Source organism: Rhinolophus ferrumequinum, chromosome 11, assembly GCF_004115265.2.
Source record: "Rhinolophus ferrumequinum isolate MPI-CBG mRhiFer1 chromosome 11, mRhiFer1_v1.p, whole genome shotgun sequence".
In the NCBI taxonomy this organism is placed as follows: Eukaryota; Metazoa; Chordata; class Mammalia; order Chiroptera; family Rhinolophidae; genus Rhinolophus; species Rhinolophus ferrumequinum.
Window position 1 is genome coordinate 53,842,283 of NC_046294.1, and position 6,254 is coordinate 53,848,536.

A 6,254-nucleotide genomic window follows, 5' to 3' on the forward strand; every position below is an offset into this window, starting at 1 on the left:
TTTGTACCTAGTGTATTTTCCAGCACCATGTAGGTGTCCTTTGGTATTAATAACAACAGAGGCAGCAGTAAAATTAACTCCCCATCCAAAGGGCTGACTCATTCAAATCAGGATTTTGCTTACTACCAAAGATTTAGATAGCATTTTTGTTCAAAACATGTTTAAAGATAAAGAGTAGAAAACTAAATGATAATTGAGGGTCCATATTTAAAATGTCTTGCTTAAATTGTCCTGAATACTTTGGACTTCACTCCCCTTATAGCTACATGTAACCTTGTAATACTGCAGTGGGCCCCAGCATGAAACAGTGGGCTCTCCCCTGCAGGGGACATTTAAGCAGTGGCCGTCGGGCAGGGGTGTTGTATGAATGAGTCTCTGTGTGCTACAGTATCTCCTTTCAATTCAATCCAGCTAACATTTTTTTGAGCAGATACAATGTACCAGCATTCTACTGATCATGGATTTATAATACAAGATACTCTATGAGGCCGTCATGGTGATCACAGCCCAACAGATGAGGAAACTGGTGGTCGGAGTGGTTAGCAACTAGCCAAGGGTATACAGCCAGTATTCAAATGAAAATCTGTAACATCAAGGTTGGTCACCAGTCTTTTTCTATTGTGTCTTTATCTCAGCTATCATCATTTTATTCTTAGCCCTGAAACAAAGTGCTGCCTCCTGCTAGTAATGTTGCCAAGACCACTTCTTCAGCAGTCCTGGGTAACTTGGAGGTGGGTTGGCACAAGGAAACACAGTTAGTTACTGGCCACTAGATGATTTACCACAGGTGTCACCTTCTCATGTGACCTTTCCCCCTGCACAAACTGATTCTACTTTTCTATCCATATTTCCCAAATAACTTCTCCCCACCCAAGGACAAACGTGAGTTGGTAAAATCGTCAATAGGTCCCAAAGACTTTTCCTTTAAGTCTCGTTCATTAGTTGACCTCTCTTACTCAGACCCCTTTCTTTGAAGGCCCTTCGTTACCAGAACACAAGATTCCAAACCCTGCCATTTTACACAAGTTTAAGGACACAGAGCCTTCCACTAGAACTTGGTTAAGTAAAATATAAATTTAGAAGGTTCAGCGAGGGATCCTGTGATCCATCCCAGAGAGATACAGGATTGCTGTGCTCACTGTTCCAGCACATGCTGACAGCTGGGAGGTGCTGCGTTAGGCCTTTTCAAAATGGTTGAACTTAAAGAATCTCCAAGGGTAAAATGTACAGATCTGCCTTCTCTTCTTTTAGGTCAGTTTCTCAAGGATATTGTGGAGAAAGTATCGACATTGCATTAGAGGAATTCCGTTTTCAGATAGCACCCCGTTTTCTTTAATCACATTTACTACTTAATTGACAGGTGGAAAAACAAGGCTTTTGGGAGCAAAAGGAGATGAAGCATGGAAGGGAAGAAAGGCAGCCATGGGAGAAAAATGACACAGGGATGTGGGAGAAGATAAGGTAAAGTAGAAGAAGGGAAGGGAGGTATTATCTGTTGAGAAACTTCAACACACCAGTTACTAATGTGGAGATGTCGTCCAACTCAAAACAATTCAGCGAATAGATGTTATTCTTCATCTTTTAAGTTATGAGAAATTGAGGTGTAGGCAGCAGGCTTGATGTACCAAATTCACATTGTGAGTTTGGGAAAGGGTTTGACTATATTGCTACTTTCTTTCTTTTAACTCAATTAATCCTTCTAAAACTCCATAAGGTAAGTCATATTCTGCCCTTATTCAGAGAGAAGGGGACAGAAACTTTTGGTAGTTAAACACTTTTTTTTTTTCAAATACTGGCTTAAATTTAAACAGGTTTCTTTATTATAGGACTTCTCGGAAATTTTGTTCTACTAATAGTGACTATATAAGAAAAGAGTATATTAATCAACATTACCTGCTTCACAAATCTTTGCTCACGGATCTCTCTCTCTCTCTCTCTCTCTCTCTCTCTCTCTCTCTCTCAATATGAATTATTTTGCAGGACTTTGCAAATATCCAGAGGGGGAAAAAGGTATGTTCAGCTAGAATTAGACTAGTTCAAAACCCAAAGCTAAGCCACATGGACTATTTGACCCCAGGGAAAGCACTTAAACTTTGTGAGCTTCCATTCTCTCATCTGTATGACAGAGAAAACAATTTCTGTTGTTCTGAGCTTGTAGGTTATTTGGGGCAAAACATCAAGGGCCTCCCTATTATTGCAGAGAGGAAGCTCCTTCTCCTCTACCTCAAGTTCTTCAGGGAAGATCTGTCTACTGAATTAAGTTTCTCATGGGGTTTGGCAGATGGGCAGGCAGCAGAACCCCAAATTGAGCAAATAAGCATGATCCAGGTTTGCCAGCTTTCTTGGTAACGCACTGCTAAGGTCTTCCTTATATAAACTCTTACTTAGGACCCAAAGTGCAAATGAGCTGCCCCGTTTGCGCGGCGTCTCTACATTTATCTACAAGCAGAGACTACTATCAGTATCCCAGGCCTTCTATTGTGGTGAAGAACACAGACCATGTGGTCTGAATTCTGCACAACCATTTACTGGCTTTGTGACCTTAGGCAAGTTTGTTTGTTTGTTTTTCGCTTCTTTGTGCCATAATTTTGTCACTGGCTTCAGGTGATAATTAAATAATTTGCTGTGTGTAACATCTTACTCCCCCTGCCCCAGAGCCCTGCATTTTGCTTTCGGTTTTCTTTCCCTTTTTCCAAAGACAAAATGAATTCACAATTGAAGATGGTGGTTCCAAGGCCTGCTGTACACTGGAGTTGGGAATTCTCTACTGTGATGTGTTTCTAAAGAGAGTTGTGGGTTTTGTGTTTGTTTGGTTTTACTAGAAAGGTAGCTGTCGTATCACTTTCTTCTCAGTGGCTATTGATGTGGGAAAAGAAATAAATCCTCCCATCAGTGAAATCTTTCTTCTATTCTTGTGGCCTCTAATGACACCCCTGCCTGCTCCACTGGGCTTAACCTAGAAATCCAGTTACGTCTCTCAAGTCTCAAATGTGTCTTCTTCCAGAAAGTCTTCCCTGCCCATCCCAGGCTAGGTCAGGTGACTCCAGTGCTTCCACTACTTGAACATGTATTCCATTTATGGGATCGTACATCTTCCCCAATGGAAACAGACCTTGTCTGCTTCGCCAGAAAGCCCAGGGAGAGAAGAGACAAGGTCCATCTTGCTCACCACTCTGCCTCTAGTACATAGCACAGGTTCAGCAAATGGTATATATTAAAAAAATAACCATGGGTGATCAAATGAGTCAATGTAAGTAACTTGCGAATGTAAGTAACTTGTCCAAGTTAACTAGTGGCAACTAATCTGACTTCGAAGTCCAAGTGCTTTCCACTAAGCCTCATGAACTCCTAACAAATTGTTAGATTATACAGGTATGTTTGCATTTCAGCAATCAACTAACCTATTAACAAAGCCACACTTATTTATGGAATTCTCCACTTATGCTTAGAAAGGTTTTAAGCTCTATTTCCTATGTAGGGGCAAAGTTAAGGAAACCTTTAATTTCGGTTCATCTGAACAAAACTGAGAGCCTTAATATGAACCTGGCACTGTATTTATGCTTCTTCCTGAGGGGCCAGCAAGCAAATGGAAGTGGAACTTGCTCATAGATATTTGTCACCATCATAATGCTATAATGGAGGAGGACATGAAATCCATCCCTTTCCTATGAAAACACTAACGAAAAGGATTAAAAAACTACCGAAACTTAATCAGATCATTATTGACATGATGAACTGAAGTATGAAACAGATGAGTAATTCAGAAAATCCTCATGACCTTCCCTCTCGGAAGCACTAAAGTGCGTTTAGTATTTCGTCATAATGACGTCAGGCAATCTTACGTAGTTCAGATACTCATGAAATAATGGTAAAACCATCTTTTTTTTTTGGGGGGGGGCAAATCTTTTAAATGGACACAACTGCCATTCTTCATATTGTAAGTTTCCTGAGCAACGTTCCTAAGTTTTAAGACAGAATATAAAGTGTTCATTTGTGGCATCTGGTTTTAAATAGAAGGCTTGTGAAATCTGAGTACACGTTTCTGTGGTTTATTAAACTCAAAGTATCTACTCTCTAGGGATCCTTCAGCAGCTGAAATCCTAACAGGCTGGGATGGGCAGGGGTTGGGTGAGGGGGCGGGGGTGGGGGCGGGGCTGGGGCTGGGGCTGGGGGTGGTGTGTGTGTGTTTTCTTCATTTTTCCTTCTATAGATCCCTGGGCCTTAGCCTTACTAAAAGTTTTAAACTATTAGGTTGCTGCAAAAGTAATTGTGGTTTTTGCATTTTTTTAAAAAAATTCTTTTAAACCGCAATTACTTTTGCACCAACCTAATACTTCTACCTTCTTAAGAGATTGTACAGCATAGAGAAATAGCGGATGATTGCCAGCTGGGAGGGTGTTGGGGACTGAGTGAAAATAATGAAGGGAGTAAGAGGTACAAACGGGCAGTTATAACATAGTCATGGGGATGTAAAGGATAGGAAATATAGGCAACGATGTTATAATAACTATATGGAGCCAGGTGGGTACTAGATCGATTGGGGGGAATCACTTCCTACGTTATAAATGTCTAACCACTATGCTGTACACCGAAAACTAATATAATATTGAATGTCAACTGTAATCGAAAAATAAAATAAGAGATAGTACAGTATATTGGAAAGACTGTTGGCTCTAGAATCAGACAGATCTGGGTTTAAATCTCAATTCTGATGGTTCCTGACTCAGCATTATATACTTCTTTGATATTTGATTTCCTTCCTCTTAATCTGAGGTTCTATAAAAATGAGATAAAATGTGTATGTTTCTTCATTATAATAACTGTTATAAATGTTACCTACCTTCTAGCTGAGTGTTCACAAACACAAAAATCAACATGTGCTGACCAATAACTTAAATGAATAAACCTGGGAAACATATAGATGTATAAAGAGGCAAGGATATTGATAAAGTAGAGGACATGGGAGCATTCTAGAAGAAACATTTGTTGCACTTGCCCATTGATTGTTATTTTTAAATGGCAAGCTAATATCGGAAATAAAGCAAAATGACAACCTCATGTCCTTTCAAAGTCATACAGGAATATTGTTTTACAGGCCCACCTAAGGATTATTTAATTCTCTATAGAATATACCTTTGCTCGTTTTGACATTTACTATTGATTAGTGCTGAAACTCAATGGAATTACTTGTTAGTTTGTACATTTTATTTTTTCCAGTAGAAAAAGATGTTACAGTTTTGTTGTCCTGTAGGACATTCACCAGTTTTACATTTGACTCTAGCAACCTTATTCTAATATTCTTTCTGTGGTGCCTATAAATAGTTCTGAAAATGCTCTTTGAACCAACTTCATTATATGCTAGTTTCCTTATTAATGAATTAATCTTTGGCATCTGTTCACTTATATTTGGATGAGTCTGTTTTTTAACTTTACTGAATATTATACTTTGACACTTTATAATCTTTTCATGTTTATCATCTCTGGTTTGTACAATTTGAGTTCATTACTCTCTTCTCTCACATTTCTATTTTTTTCTTATCCAGATGGGATGCTTGACTTTTTGTTTGTTTTAAAAAATTCTGTCTTTGCCGTATAAGCCTAAATTATCCATCCATGAGAAAAACAAATGAGATACACTGACCATTCAAAAACAGATCAAGCTTTAAGTAGGTGATCTACATCTCCAGAGATCTCCAGAGTTGAGAGACACCAGTTACTATAGGCTGTCTATTCCGTAGAAACAATTGGCTCAGGACACTTCACAAATTCCTCACAGAATTTCATGGGGGTGAGAGGAATGTCATTTCCTTTGAAAGTGGTATGATTCACATGGGCAGTAATCAATATCTCCTTCCTTCCTTCCTTCCTTCCTTCCTTCCTTCCTTCCTTCCTTCCTTCCTTTCCTTCCTTCCTTCCTTTCCTTCCTTTCTTTCCTTCCTTTCTTTCCTTCCTTCCTATTTTATTTTCTAGGAATTCAGTTCAAAATTTAATACCTAAAGGTACAAACTCCCTTAGTCTGTTAGTATAAGTTTGGGAGATATGGATTTTAGAAGCATACAAATCAAAGTCAAGTGGGTTTGAATCACTAATAGTATCAAAAGGTAGACAAAACTATAGGATCACTTTGGTTAGCTTTAGCATTTGCCTCTGAAGATACGGATATTTCTGTGCTAACTTTGTAGTGCAGGTTGAGATTATGTGTATAAAATCACATGGCAGTGTGTCCTGCATACAGTAGGTGGTCTCTTCACTCA